This window comes from Lemur catta, chromosome 8 (assembly GCF_020740605.2).
Source record: "Lemur catta isolate mLemCat1 chromosome 8, mLemCat1.pri, whole genome shotgun sequence".
Taxonomy (NCBI): domain Eukaryota; kingdom Metazoa; phylum Chordata; class Mammalia; order Primates; family Lemuridae; genus Lemur; species Lemur catta.
In genome coordinates this window covers 86923439-86940074 of record NC_059135.1, presented here as the reverse complement: position 1 = coordinate 86940074, position 16636 = coordinate 86923439, and the positions used below count along the sequence as shown (strand labels likewise).

The 16636-nt window shown below is 38.7% G+C and overlaps 1 protein-coding gene across 8 annotated transcripts in view; it reads right to left on the bottom strand.

Annotated features, from left to right (window-relative positions):
• NCKAP5 (NCK associated protein 5) overlaps nt 1-16636 on the bottom strand; it is a 768565-nt gene that overhangs the window by 277114 nt on the left and 474815 nt on the right. The window lies entirely within an intron of this gene.

Sequence of the window (16636 nt, the reverse complement as noted above, 5' to 3'; positions counted from 1 at the left end):
TAAATATATATAATTTTAATTTGTCAAGTAAAAAAGTAAAACAAAACATGAAATAAAATTCTATCTCATTGAGTCCATAAACACACATTGTCAGACGAACAATGTTTCCAAATTTTTGTTTCAGAAAATACGGTCAATATCATATTGTTTTTTTGTGTGTGGCAATTGCTGGCAAAGAAATGTTTATGTATCTTCTAAGCTTGTTAAACTGAACTAACTGGAAGGCAACAGCCTCTACTATGAAAGAATTTTTTTTTAAATTTCAAAATATTTCGGGGGTACAAATGTCTTGGTTACATGGATTGCTTTTGTACTGCTTGAGTCAAAGTTATAAGTGTGCCTATCATCTAGATAGGTTATATTATACCTGTTAGGCGTGATTTCACCCATCCCCTCCTCCCCCCTCCCACCTGCATGTCTTCCATTGAGTTTTACTTCTCTCTGTGCACATGAGTGCTGATCGGTTAGTTCCAATTTAATAGTGAGTATATGTGGTGTTTGTTTTTCCATTCGTTAGATATTTCACTTGGGAGAATGGTCTTCAGTTCTATCCAGATTGTTGCAAAAAGTATTAATTCATTTTTGTATGGCTGAGTAGTACTCCATGGTGTATATGTATATCACATTTTATTAATCCACTCATGGATTGATGGGCACTTGAGTTGATTTCACATCTTTGCAACTGTGAATTGTGTTGCAATAAACATTTGAGTGCCCATGTCTTTTAGATAAAATGACTTTTTTTCCTTTGGGTAAATACCCAGTAATGGGATTGTTGGATCAAATGGTAGGACTACTTTTACTTCTTTTAGGAATCTCCATACTATTGTCCATAGAGGTTACACTAGTTTGCAGTCCCACCAACAGTGTACAAGTATTCCTATCTCTTCTCATCCACGCCAGTATCTATTTTTTTTTTTTTGTAAATTTCAGAATATTACTGGGGTGCAAACATTTTGGTTACATAAATTTCCTTGTACCACCAGACTCACAGCTACAAGTGTGCCCATCTGCCAGACGGCATGCACTGCACCAGGTAGGGTATGAATGCCAGCATCTATTGTTTTGGGACTTTTTAATAAAAGCCATTCTCATTGCGGTCAGGTGATATCTCATTGTGGTTTTGATTTGCATTTCTTTGATCATTAGCGACATTGAACATTTTTTCATGTTTATTGGCCATTAGTCTATATTCTTTTAAAAAGCTTCTGTTCATGTGTTTCCCTACTTTTTAATCGGGTTGTTTGATTTTTTTCTTGCTAATTTACTTGAGTTCTTTGTAGATTCTGGTTATTAGCCTTATATCAGATGCATAGCTTGCAAATATTTTCTCCCACTCTGTAGGTTGTCTATGTGCTCTGTTGATTATTTCCTTGGCTGTGCAGAAGCTTTTTTAATTTAATCAAGCATCATTTATTTATTTTTGTTGTTGCTGTGATTGCCCTTGGGGTCTTCTTCATAATGTCTTTGCCTAGGCCTATATCTAGAAGAATTTTTCTAACATTTTCTTGTAGAATTCTTATAGCTTCATGTCTTAGATTTAAGTCTGTGATTCATCTTGAATTAATTTTTGTGAGTGGTGAGGGATATGGATCCTGTTTCAATATTCTACATGTGGCTATCCAGTTTTCCTAGCATCATTTATTGAATAGGAATTCTTTTCCCCAATTCATACTGCTGTCTGCTTTGTCAAAGATCTAAGATGGTTTTATATCTGGGCTCTCTGTTCTGTTCCATTGGTCTATCTCTCTATTCCTGTGCCCGTATCATGCTAATTTGGTTATTATAGCCTTGTAGTATAGCTTAAAGTCTGGTACAGTGATAACTCCAGATTTGCTCCTTTTGTTTAAGGTTGCTATGGCTATTCACGCTCTTTTCTGGTTCCCAATGAAGTGTAAAATTATTTTTTCTAGATCTGTGAAAAATGATGTTAGTGTTTTGATGAGGAGTGCATTGAATCTGTAAATCACTTTGAGTAGTATGGACATTTTAACAACGTTGATTTTGCTGGTCTATGAGCATGATATGTTTTTCCATTTGTTTACATCATCTGCAATTTCCTGTCGAGATCTTTATCTCCTTGGTTAAATATATTCCTAGTTATTTTATTTTCTTTGTTGCTATTGTGAAAGGTATTGAGTCTTTGATTTTATTCTCAGCTTAGTGGTTAGTGTATAGGAATGCTACTGATTTGTGTACATCGATTTTTTAACCTGAGACTTTCCTGAATTTATTTATCAATTCCAGAAGTCTTGGTAAAATCTTTGGGATTTTCTAGATATAAGATTATATCATCAGCAAAGAGCAATAATTTGACCCCCTCTTTCTCCATTTGTATACCCTTGATTTCCTTCTTTTGCCCGATTGCTCTGGCTAGGACTTCCAGCACTATGTTGAATAGAAGTGGTGACAGTGGGCACCCTTGTCTTGTTCCAGTTCTGAGTGGGAATGCTTTCAACTTTTCTCCATTATGTATGATGTTGTTTTTTTCATATATTCCTTTTATAATTTTGAGGTATGTTCCATCTATGCCATTTTGGTAAGCATTTTTGTCATAAAAGGGTGCTGAATTTCATCAAATACTTGTTCTACATCGATTGAGATGATCATATGATCTTTGTTTTTGCTTATGTTTATGTGGTGAATCACATTTATGGATTTACATATGTTGAACCATCCTTGCATCCCTGGGATGAAGCCCACACCATCGTGGGGGATTATTTTTTTAATGTGTTGCTGTATCCGGTTTGCTAGTATTTTATTGGGGTTTCTTTTCTATGTCTAAATTCATGAGGGATATTGGTCTATAGTTTTCTTTTTTTGTTGTGTCCTTTCCTTGCTTTGGTATCAAGGTAATACTGGCTTCATCAAATGAGTTGGGGAGGATTCTTTCCTTCTTGATGTTATGTAATAATTTCTCCAGTGTGAGTACCAATTCTTCTTTCTAGGTCTGATAATATTTGGCTGTGAAACCATACTGTCCAGTACTTTTTTTTGTTGGAAGATATTTTATTCCTACTTTAATTTTTTTGCTCATTATTGGTTTGTTCAGCAGTTCTATTTCTTCCTGATTGAGCCTTGGGAGGTTGTGTGTTTCTAGGAATTCATCCATTTCCTCAATGTTTTCAAGTTTATGTGTATAGAAATTTTTATAATATTCACAGGTGATATTTTTAAGTATTCAAATACAATAATAATAGTAGCAATAATAAATAGTTCCATATGGGGAAGAGAACTTGTCAGTCCAAGTTCAGTAAACAGACACTGCATGCAATTTACCAGGCCACAATTATGAAGCAAGACTCTCAGAGGTAGGAATAATGTTTTATATACCATATCCCTATCACTACTCCCTGCACAACACAGAAGGCATTCAATCAATGTCCAGTGTTAAATATGCTAATGCTTTATTTATGGTGATACCATAAGATTAATGCTGAACTACTTAACTATTCCTAAGCACATTTAACAGAAAACATTTTTCCAATAAGGACTTCACCATTAGAAACATAAAGCAAAAAATGAACAGAATATTTACACAAAAGGTAAAAGCACTATTGAAATGATTTTCTCTTAGAAAATGAGATTTTTTATACTTATCCTTTAATTGACATCCCCAACACATACATCTCACAGAGGAGCACATCAACTTTTAACCCATAAAGCTGTCTATCCCAACACACCCTGGGAATTTCTGGAGACCCATTCCCAATCAAGGTATTCTATTCCTCCCACCTTCCTCCTTCCTGGGGTTACCTAAAAGAAAAGCTCTAATGAGGTACATTAATTGTACTTTTTAAAGTCAGTGATGGATTATCTAGTTAATTCTCTTGGGAGTTCATGTCAGAAAAGAGAGAACTTTTACCTATTTGCACCTAGATGGAACTTAAGGATAAAGCAACAATATTATATTTCTTCTAGTATAATTTGCATAATACCTGTTCTCTCTAGTCAGGCAAAACTCAGAGCACAGAGCTGGGCCTAACTACTTAAGGACTTTTATTGAAGAAATTTTGCCAGTAATACCATCCTGGTATGCTTTTGACATTAAAATTATTATTTTTGTCCCTAACCCCTGGAAGTGGCAGGAAGCTATTACTTGAGGTGCTTCTTTGTCATGGAGTGGGATGCACATTCTGACAAACCACTCACCCTCAGTGGGAGTAGAGAGGCAAAGAGCTGCTTGGTAAAGACAGCTGTAATCCTGCCAGATGATTCATCTTAGTAAGAGAGGGAAGGAAATTTAGAAAAATTATCAGGAAATAAGTATGATCCTAGAAGACAATTAGAAAAGTCAGAATATGTATATGAAAAAGCAATATAAAAGAGCATCTGAAACTTGGGTAACCATTTTCTTCATGCAAAATCTCTGTGCATTTAAAGAATAATCAACTGGGCAAATTGCGGTTCCCAAGACAAACGACTCTCCCGGAGGAGGTCTTCCAATTTACTCTAATAAATAGTCTTCTAGATTTCACCAGTGTCCATCTTAGTGCCAGGTAACCAGGTATACCTTCTGTTGCCACAGGGAGGGGGAAAATATAAAACTATCCAAGCTGGGCTCTAGTTCCACGTCTGCCACTCATGGGTAGTGAGACTCTGGTAAAGCTACTTGGTTACCTGTGACATCGTTTCCTCACGTGCAAAATGGGATGGTTGGATATTGGAGATAAATTTCAGCTCTGAAAGTTAATGGCTTCAAATTACCTAAGTCTTGCTTCTATTCCTCCTTTTAAGCACCTAAGACTTGCTAACCATCCCATCCACCCCCACACAGTGATTGACCCTCATGTTTCACACTACAACTCTTTCCATAGGAAACCATGGGCAGAGGCTGGCCACCTTGTGAACATCGACATGATAATAAATAACTGGCAAACATGGCCTGCACTCTTGGCTACCCCAATAAATATGAGATTATCCAACTCCTTCCAAGCAGTCCTGGTCTCCAAGATACTGGGTGATCACTTTATAGACTCCTGCCAACAACAACCCTGAAGCATTCTGGCTATAACTCCCACTATGCAGTAAGGATGCTGCCCAGTTTTCAGTCTCTCTTTCAACCCATCAAACTCAGCAGGCCCTGTGTGCCAAAGATTATGCCAGACACTGATAAATGAGTCAGAAGCAATTATGGTTCAGACCACTCAGAAAGCTCAGCTCTACATAGAAGGCTGTGAACTTGGTGGGCTGAGAGGGGTTTGCTGTGAGAATCAGCCCTGGGGCCTGACTGCCTACATCCCCTGTGCCAAGCTTACACTGTATTTCCAGGGCCTTTCATTATGTCAAGAAAAAAGTTTTAGTTTGGAAATTCTCTAATACTCACTAATCATTCAACTTTTTCAAAACAAAAATAGGCCTCAAGCTCAGTGAGCAGGTACCACTAATCGGGCAAATTTAGAATCCTGTCTTTTTTACATTACGTCCATAATGTCCTCCTACTAATGTAAGTGAAATAATTTTCCACTTCCAGGAAGGCTTTCCCAGCAGCAGGGTTTTCCCCAACACTTCTGCTTCCTCAGACACCTCCATTAGTTCTCACCCACCCACTATAGTCTGGGATCTCTGAACTGGGCCCAACCCATGCTCTAGTCATTTTCCTGAGTGATCCACGGACCTACCTGCCCCATGACCACCGCCTCCCAGGCAATGAGCTCACTACCAACCCATGTACTGGCTGGGAGTGAGGTTCTCAAAGCTCTCCCAGGTTAAGTCACTTCTCAAACATCAGGCAGTCTGAGTGGCTCAGTCATGATCTGAATCTAGACTACTGGCCTCCAAAGACTTTGAACTTACCCACAATCCTCTGCTACCTCTCACCAGAGTGTCCACAATCCTCTGCTTCCTCTCATCCGAGTACCCACATCCTTGCACCACCATGCCCATAATCCTCTGCTGTCTTTCCTCAGAGCACCCATAAGACCAAATGACTGCCTCATTTATCTGACTTTTACTGTCTTTCAAGGACCAACTTAACTCCCACCTTCCCCAGAAGCTCGGCATGCCTCCTATACAGAAGGCAGTAGGCTGGCTACTCTGGGGTAGATGCTGGTGGTAGGATAATAAAAACAAGACCCCAGCCACAATTAACCATAGCATGGTGAGCAAGTAAAGAAAAGCAAACAACTGAGTCTAATGCCTTGTAGTGCAGTGCTTCTTAACCCAGGCTGCACATCAGATTTGGCCTGTGTAGATTTAAAGTCCTCATGGCCAGGCCACACCCCTGGCCACTTAAATCAGAATCCCTGGGGTGGAACCACCACATCAGTTTTTTAGAATTTTTTTTTTAACTCTCCAGGTGATTCCAAGGCATGTATTTGAGAGCCACGGGTGTAAAATGTAATCAATGCCATCCTTGCAAGACTATGGGACTTGGAATCAAAAGATCAAGTCCACCTCAGTCTGACTCACTGTATGACCCTCAGTAAGTCAACCGCCTGTGTGAAAATCAGTTTTTTCACTTCTAAGGTGAACTTCACCTTCCTGCCCTTCCTATTCTGAAAGGTTAATATGAGGGTCAGATGAGATGATGTTGTAAAAGTACCTTGTAAACTGTAAAATACATATTAATTATTACTCTGCCAATTTTCACTACTGATCCCCCCAGTGGTGATGTTCAAATGCTCAGGAGGAGAACAAAAGGTAATAAAAATGCATAGAAAAGAAAAATTATTCTAACAGCAGGGTTAGAATAATTAAATATAGTGACCCAAGAGAAATACAGCCTAATTTATAGCTTACGGATATGTTTACAAGTTATTTTATAAATGCAATAAAAAAGATTGTAGTAGGGTACTTGCATTGGAATTGTTTTCAGATCATCACTTGTAATTATAGCAGCCGCTTATTAATTCAGACTAAGGGAGAGGCTTGTGCTTAATGGGGAGAAATGGGTTCACTGTGCTAATTTATTAATTTAATGAGGAACAAAATTTATGCAGGGGAAGGGTGGCAAACTTACGAAACAGAAAACATTTTATAAAACACTTTGATTTATTTACAAAACAATGAAATCATCATGAATGTGACGCTTGGCTATTCACTGAAATAGGTGAGGCAAAAATATAAGCCAATTTAAGACCTTAATTCAATAGGCTTGTTCCAAAAGTCCCTTTGAACTTGGTTTGACACTTGGTGCAAACCACAGAAGGCATGCAGTAAATGGCACTGAGATAGCAGGCCAGGCCTGCAGCATTTATTTACGGTAGTACCAGCCTGAGGTCTGGCTCCTGACAATATGAGGAAAGGGGCACAAAGAGAAACAGCAGTTTTTTCTCCTTGTGTGTGCATGTGGCACTTGACAAACCATTAAAATGATGGCTATAATTTGCAATTTGCATTTGCTTGTTTTCTTCTCACTTCAGCATCCCTATGCTAATTCCTAACAGCTTTTTTTCCTGGCTCACCCAGGGGTGAAGTTTCATCCAGATTTATTCAATCAACATACAGGATTATAATCTCCTAAATTCCTTCAGGAAAACTATTTTCTTTTCTCTCTCCCCTTCTAATATCATGTCCTAAATTCTCGTTTTCTGAATCAGTTGATAGAGCAAAGCCCTCAGATTAAACTGGTTCACACTAAAATGTGAATGACCCTCTCTGAAGTATTTGTCATCTTAATTTCTTTTTCTTGTAATGATGCTTTAATAGATGGGATTTTAGGGAAATACATCTAAGTGAGAAAATACTGGAAGATTGGGTATGGAGATAATGGATTGTACAGCGGGAGAAGATAGCACCAAAAAGGCCAGCCCTGCTTAGGAACTCAACTCTGGGTTTAGCAAACTCCCGAGATACCTCCATTTCTCATAGCTTCTTCATTTTCTCCAATTCTAAATATTTAGGCTTACAAAAGCTTTTGTGGCACTGGCCACAGAAGGGTAAGGTAGGGCAGGGTGAGGGGAAGAATTTGCCTGTTTGAAGAGGAAGAACAGCTAAGTAGATAGCAATACTGTGTGATAATAGCTACCGTTTACTGAATTCTTAAAATGCACTATGAAATTTATCATACATTATTTCTGATTATTAAGTGAAATTATATCAAGGAAGCACTTGGAAAACAGCAACCTTACCCTTTAATCTCATTATACCCATTATGGAGAAGAGGAAAGTGAGATTCAAGTTAATTAAGTTACCCCAGATGACAAAACCGATTGAAGGTGACAAATGGGATTCATTTCCAGGTCTGCCTGACCCTGAGACCTTTTCTCATTTAAATTCCTCCTCATGATTCCCCAACCAGTACCATTTACATATGTGGTCTTTAGAATGTGAGGGACTGCTGAGAATTCATAGTACTCTTTTTAAATAATCTATAACTTCCCTTTCATCAGACTGTTTCTTCCCTGTGCTAATCTAAATTAGCTCTTGCATAGGGAAAAGAAGAAATACTAAGCACTGTTTGTCTCTATATTTGAATGAGCAGCTGACAGACTGACAGGGGGGTGGAAGGAGGAATGCAAATTCAACAGACTTCTCTGGGGTCCCCACCCTTCCAGGGCCTGAGGATTTGACAAAGTCTGAGGCTGGGTTGGGAGGAGCAAATCCTCCACCTTTGGACAGGGCACAGCTGGTACAGACCTTAAGTGATTTAGTATTAAATGACCTTTCACCTCTCAGGCTACAGCAAAATTATTAATGGAAGAAGAAACAATCATTGACCTTCCATTGACCATCTACATTCCCCCATACCCTGTAATTTAAACTTTCTTAAAAATCTTTTCTCCGAGGCCCTCCTCAGAGTTGGGCTGGACAGAAAAGATCTTCAAGATCACGGAGTTGACTGACTCACAATCACAGCAATGTATTTGAATCACCTGGGGAAATTTTTAAACACATCAAGGCCCAGTCTCAGCTGCTGGAGACTGTGGAATGTTCTGGGTTGGACCTCAGGTAGGCTGAGAACCCCTATCACAGCGCAGCCTGTTGTCTTGCACTTGGATCCTACGGAAGACGGCCTCCTTTTGTAAGCCCAGGAACTGCCACACACACGCACCAGCTTCTAACCCTGCAAAGGCTGTGGATCTGCCTCCTCAGATACGCCTGTCAGGCCAGTTAACACCTGAATCCTGCAATGGCTTAAATGCTGACAGCAGACCCCTGGCCGGACCATGTTCCTCTCACCCCACACCCGGCGATCTCTCTTCATTGCCATGCTGTGCTCACTGTGCAGGCAAAATCAATAAGGACCATATAGCTAAAAGGTTACCGTATAGGAGAGATCTCTGTAATGAAAGTAAATATTTTTTTTCCAGCAGGCACTTTCCACTTCTTTTTTAACTATTTCCTCATTCTAAAACTGTACATTTTCTCCTACAGCCTGTTTTGTATCCATTTCATAAAGCATTAATAAGCCAAGTTCTACAAAACAAAAAAGTCAAAGGTTTTTAGCCTCAAGTCAGGTGAGAAAGTAAGATCAAAGTTCAAGGATTGATATCATTGTGATTTTGCTCTGGTCCAATTCATTTGTCTCCTAAAAAGAGGAAATAACTGATACACCTGGTTAATGATCTGAAGTGCCCAAAGTATGCAAAAGCTGCACACTTCCTAAAGGGCAGCATCTTTTGGAATCTATACACAGAACCTCCTGACCTGAAACATGCACTGAGCATTCACAGTCCGGCTCTGTGCTGAGCTGAGCTGAGGAAACGGCATGTACGTTGGGAATAACCAGTTCACCTGTAGGAAGAGAGGGTGCTTTTCCAGGGCACCACTTTATTCATAGGCTACATTTGTTCTAACAGAGAGACCATACTCTGCTTTTACTTAGTAAGAATTCAGTTCGGGGTCAAAACATCTAATAGGAAAAGTATTCATGTCTGAGCACAGAATTTAGGAAGAAAATTGAGACCAAGAAAGTAGAGTCAGAACCCATTAAACCAGGGATTTTAAATTCCAAAGAATGTAGGTAACTATTTAAACTCTTAGTGATATTATTTAAAATTCCTTGATACCTGTAAAAGTATTTAATATGACTTTGGAGTTATAAGACAAATATTCTCTTTAGTTAGTGTGCCAACCAGCAGGTGCTCCCAAATGAGACTGTTTTGAAACTTCCGAATTTCTGGGAAATATTTCCACAGGTGTAAAACCATAAAATTCATTTTATAGAATAATTTCAAAGAGAAAAGGAATGTTCACCTTTTATGAAGGGCACTACTTTTGTCTGTCCTGAATCTAAGCACACACTTTGGTTGTGAGAAATCCTGCCTTCTTTATCTGAACTTATTATATGAATGGTGGATGTTGCTTAAAACAAACAAAAATTAAAAAAAAAGAATAAGGAAAACTGCTTCCTCAAGGAATATTTTCAGCCCTTTCAAACTTAACACACAATAAAAATACTCCCTTTACCACCATCACCCACTTCAGCAGCTATTCAAAGTTCATAGCAATTCAAAGAAAAGACCAATTTCTTAAAGCAGCATCAAAAGCACTGGAGACTTCCTGAGATTACAGGCCATAGACATAAATAAAAGCACTTAATAAAAATATTTCATACCCCTACTGAGTATTAAAACTTTATAAATAACTGTGCAAAGACTTAGCCACTCCATCAACAAACAGAATTTTAGATCTTTCTTTTCCTCCTTACTGGTATACACTCCTCCATTCAACGTACTCATTGTTTATCTACATATTAGTATTTGCATTTTTTTTGCCACATTTTGTTTAGGTTAAAAAAAAGGAAAAGGAAAGAAAAGGAAACACTTTCTAAATAACTTCTATGAGTTTATTTATCAAGCTCTTGAAAGAGTTTTCTTGGCTAATTAACTGCCACAGTACTTACTGAAACAAGTATTGTGTGTGTAAGAATCGGCAGAGTTGAATATATCACGCACTGGAGTGAGCACTGGGCTCTGAATTTCACTTCAACTTCATTTTCTCTTTGGAAAATGAGGGAAAAGGTTATAGTGGAATGAATGGGTGTTGATGTACCTCCCTGGTTCCCAGCAAAGATCTATGGACCCAAGGAATCAAAATGATCCATCAAACTTGGGAACAAGACCAAGCAGTTCAAACCCTCATCATTTTAACTCAGCAGATTTACGGAGGTACCTGGATAGATTCTGTTGCAAGTCCCTCAGGTGACTCTGATACTTAGCCATGGCTAGGATGAACTGGAAATAGAGTCAGAACTTTCCAGCTCTTGAAAACCACAAACACTTCCATTTTGCCTTCTATCTATATATGTTCATGAAAAAAGAAAATGTTATCATGTTAGAAACTTGGAAAATTCACATTTTATACTAGGGATATTGCTATTAACGGAGCTTTCTTTTAAAAAGTATCTTTTGTAATTGATTGTTTAATATAATTTTTTAAGCCTAACTTTTCTCTCTGGTGTACATAAATTTTGGGGTTTGCTTAAAGTATACTTAAATCACTATAAGGAAATAAGGAGGTGAAGTTTAAAGTCAAAAATTTCCTGCCGCCTCTGGTAAGAATTATAATCTGCGAAATATTTAACACTTCTGCCAGGCAGGTCTTGGGCTTCAGTGAGGGGGGTCCCAGACCATGCTTTCCCTGTACCATAAAAGGACCTGGATCTATGTTTGATGACTGAAAATGTAAGGATAACTAGACAGGGTCCCTTTCCCATGCTTAATTACACCTGATAATACTTTTAAGAAATACTTAGTGAAAACATAATTTTGATGTTCAATTAGATCCCTTCAAATGAAGTAACTTGGTAACACACTATATTGCTTTAGATGCAGACTAAGGGATCAACGACTAAGCACACACCATCACTGGAAATAACGGAGAAAGGCTCAGAAAACACAACAGCTCAGGGCTCTCCAAGAACGTGGAAGAACAGACAGAGAGCCAAACTTTGACACATTGTAATTTTGCCGATCACTTTATCTACCTCTCTGTGCTCTCTACTGGCACAATGACTCACTAAGTCTTTGACAAAGTTTCTGCATTCCATTTTTATGGTGGTCTACTCAGCCCATTAAAATGGTGCCAAGGATCTCCAGTGACCTGACACTGGTAATGTGTAACTTTGGGCCAGCTATTTAACCTGTGTCTCAGCTTCCTCTTTTGTAAAACAAGAAAAATAACAGTAACTCTTTCAAAGAGTTCTTGTGAAAATTTAATGAGCTCATACTTGTAAAATCATCAGAAGAGTGACTGGTACACAGTAGATGTTCAATAAGTGTTGGGTACTAGTGGGTCAGATAGGTAGATGTGCTCTATGCTGCATTTCCTGCAGTCCAGGCCTTACAGGATTGCAAACAGAACTGCCAAAATCTCACAGTTCTAAGAGCAAGAAAAAAACCCTAGAAATAATCTTTCTATATAAGGGTTGTCCTCGGTTTAGCACATGTTTCAGTTATTCCACATATAAAAAAAAAAGTCATCATTTACAGACTAAGGAATTTCCTATAAAACCTGAACTTTCATCTTCTTTTGAAACACGTGGCCATCTTTCCACATTGGTGTGTATTTCTGGGGCTCTCCAGTTTGCCACAGTCCCCACTGCTCCCTACTGTCGCTCTGGCATTAAACCAGGTATGTGTTGCTACAGCATGGGTTTCAAAAGCAACGCTTTTGCCTGTTAATAAAAAACAAATGAAAAACCTTCCCCATATTTATTTCCTTATCAAAAGAAGAAAAACAGAATGTAACTCCCTAGAGGGAACTTGATTTTTCTCATACCTGGCCCACTTTAACTGTTTACATTATTTGGTGACTGAAAGCATTTACATTTGTGATCCTGAATTGAGTCCAAATCCTATTTTAAAAATCTGAAAAACAAAGAACCCAGAGAGTTTAAGTGACTGTCTAAGGTCATAAGTCTTGACAGTGGCTAAAGCTGTCTCAAGTGGGTCTTTTTTCCCCAGTTACTATTTCTACTTGCCCATACACCCTTTTCCTAAATGAATTAGCTAATGTGATCCATGTCCCATATGGGAAAGCAGGGATGAGAGGAATGTGTCAGCTACAACGAAGGAGCACGGAAGGTAGCTATGGACACAAGAGGACGTATCCGCTGATCTCTCCTTCGCGCTCTGATTATTCACAGCTTACTCCGGCTGCCTGTGTTTAAATATTTTGACAGATGAAGCTGAAGGAACGATGCCCCTCTCTAACCAGCTGTTCGATTAAATTTATGCTTAATTGTCTCCTTTCATGTCTAATCATGAACTTTTTTTCTAACATAAGTTTCCTAATTTACTTAACTAAATCAAATGGTGGGCTGAGTGACAAGAATACATAACGTGACACATGAGAACCCAGAAAATACCCAGAGAGAATGAACTGGAAAAAGAAACAAAGCAAGAGGGACACTGGGAGGTGTTTTTACTTACTTGGGCTCCTACTTTTCAGGTCTTTTACTTTTCCCTAATGAAATGAGTGTGTCTTGGGGGCATATGTCACCTTTCCTACCCATAATGACAATATTTTTATGATATGCCATATGCTTGTCTCTTCCACAGGAGAAATGAGAACCAAACGATTTATGACTTATTCATTTATCTCTGTTTACTTTCATGTAGTTTTTTTTTTTTTTTTTTTTTTTTTTGGTATTTAGAGACAGTGACTTTGTGACCTGGGATTTTAGACTGTGCCCACTTTCCACCCTGCCATGCAAAATATTCCACAGATAACTTCTCAGTTTAATTCTATGTATCTCATATAGGGAAATCTGGGATTTACTTCTAGTCCTACCACTTAGCATTTGCCAGAGTTCAAACAGGCCTTTATGAGCCTCATCCTAAAAAGAGCATGGTAGTATCTATTTTGGAGGCGGCTAGAATAAACAAACGAAATCCATCTTGTGTAAGCGCTTTGTAAACCATAAAGCACCAACACATGTGCCCCGATGGTCACACATGATCCTAAAACACTGGAAACAAAAGATGTTCTGAGAAAGGCAGGCCATGGAACTCACTGGAAGCTCATGACTCTCATGTCCATTTCAAGAGACAAAAGATGAACAGATTATTAAAAATAAATCCAGGTCAGGAGGTGGGGTCTTCAGGGAGAACAGTGCAGTAGGCCTCACGATGCATTCCTTTGTGTCCCCAGAAAGCGTGCAAGCTTCTATTTTGGCTCTTACCACATTGTTGACTATATCTGATTATCTGTCTTCCCTCTCTAACCCCCAGAATCCCATTAACTAAGCATTCTGGGAAAGGGCTGTGCCAGGCATAGTTGCATCTCTAGCACTTAGACTGGTATCTGGCCTGCTAGGTTACTTAGTGTTAGTTAACAGTGTGATAGAATAATGCCTGCCCCCAAAAGAGGTCCAGATCTCAATCCCTGAAATCTGGGAATATGTGACCATCTATGGCAAAAGGGACTCTGCAGATTTGATCATGTTAAGGATCTCAAGATGAGGAAATTCTCCTTGATTATCCAGTTGGGCCCAATATAATCACCAGGTCTTTAAAAGAGGGAAGCTAGAGAGAAATCAGACGTGATGACAGAACCAGAGGCTGGAGTGCTACGCTTTTAAGACAGACGAATGGGCCACAAGCTAAGGAATGCTCGCTTGTGGACAAGGCAAAGAAACAATTCTCTGAAGCCTCCAGAAAGATTGTAGCCTTCCCAACACTGTGATGTTAGCCTTTTGACCTTCAGAATTATAAGAAAATAAATTTGTGTTGTTTTAAGCCACTGAGTTTGTTACAATAGCAACAAGAAACTAATAGATAAGAAAGTAAACAAGTAACTGACATTTGAATGAATGAATGAATGAGCAAAGGAATGAACAGGTAAAAGGAGAGAGCTCTAGATGCAATGTGTAAAGACTCAGGTTCAGGTCCCAACTTAAACAACAACCAGCTGGGCAACTTGCACACTGTCTCCTAATCTCCCCAGAATCTTCAGCCTAAGAGCTGAGGCTGTGGAGTCAGAATGACCACGGTTCAAGGCCCTTCTAGGCTACTTCCTGGCTGTGCAGCTTCAGCAAGTGCTTTGCACTTTATGTCTGCAGCTGTAAGATGGGCATAGTCAGAGTACCTCTTGCACAAAATTGTTACCAGGACTGAATGAGCTACAGTCTAGTCACATTTCATAGGGCTCTAAACTAGGCAAATTTGAAATCATGGTCACATAAAAATGTTATGAATATCACTTCATGCACAAAACTTGAAATCATGCAAATTCCCCAATTAAAAAGAGGTCAAGAACCACACAATGGCAAAGCTGGTAAACTTTAAACCACTGATTGCCACTTAGTGGGACTGTCTCAGCTGCTCAACAGAAACACCCACCGTCCTTTGAGAGAATCCATGTTGAATTATGCAAGTTATAAATTACACAAGCAACAAATTATGAGAGGTCTTCAAGAACACACCCCTTGGACAAAATATGACTACATTTAATGCATGCAAAGCAATTAGTAGGGGCCTGGAACACAGAAAGCTATTATTCTGGTATTATTATATTAGCTCAATGATAAAAGACTCAGAACAAACACTTCCACCACAATGGAAAATGAAACAAACTCCAGCTTTCCCAGGGGCCTAAGCTTTACACAGGCCTCTGGCTCCTTTCAGAGAAATTTTGCAAGTTGGAAAATCTGAATCAGGTGTGCTAATGACACCCTATATTATGAAGCAATAAATTTTCCAGCTTTTACCCGATACCCAGAACTTGGCCTCAGGGAGCTGTTAACTATGTGCTCCACCAGTATTACCATGTATATCTTGCATAAACTATTTTGCTACTATTAGCCATATTTAGAATAATAGAATTTGTGAGATGAAGAGGATCTCCCTGGGACCAGCAAACACTTGCCCTTCTCTCTGTTTTTGTTTCTTGAATGCCCAGAGCACAAGCCTATTCCAAGTACATATGTGAAGTTCAATAAATGTTTGTTTAATATAAAATGACCTTTATAAGTCATTTTATGTTTAATGTAAAATGACCTCTATAACCCATGTCCCTCTCCCACTTTATAGATAAGGATTCTGAGGCCAATTAGAGGAAAGACTGAAACATCCCTTCTGTGCAGCATTAATTCAAGTTAATAACTGTCTTCTTCCTAGAGGGAAGAGAGTTAAATTCCCAAAACTAATGGACTGGGCTAGGGAGAGGAAATAGTTATAAAATACACTTTTAAAAGTGTCTGTTTTTCTTAGTAGCTTCTAATTCATTCACAAATGAATTCTGATGGTGATTAGCCATAGATTTGGCTAATAACTGGTGAAGAAATTTAAAGAGAATGATCAAGAGAAAACTAGAAACTGGATGAAAGAGACCCACAATGAGAAAACTGGAGAAAGCCCAGGAGTGATGTTGAATTATTTAGTTCTAAGGAAGCCAGGTATTACCTGCAAGGGGCAACAAATGATGTACTTTTGAGATTCAAATGACTCTTTTATGCTGCACAGAACCACTTAATGCAGAATTGAATCCCATTTCCTACTTACACCTCAACTTTGTACTAACACAGATATAACATCCAGGAACAACTCAGGAAAATCTGATTAGTCAGCAAAAGCCTACGGCTGCCCAGTGATTACCGCAAATTTCCACCCATTTCCTTGCCTTTTTTAGCTTTTCATGCATAGTTACGTAGTGGATATTGGGTCTCTATTTGGGACTTGAAGTGATTTCAATAGAGGTCCTAAATTTCTCTATGTAGAGTGTCTGTGCTATTTCTGTTGTATTTTCC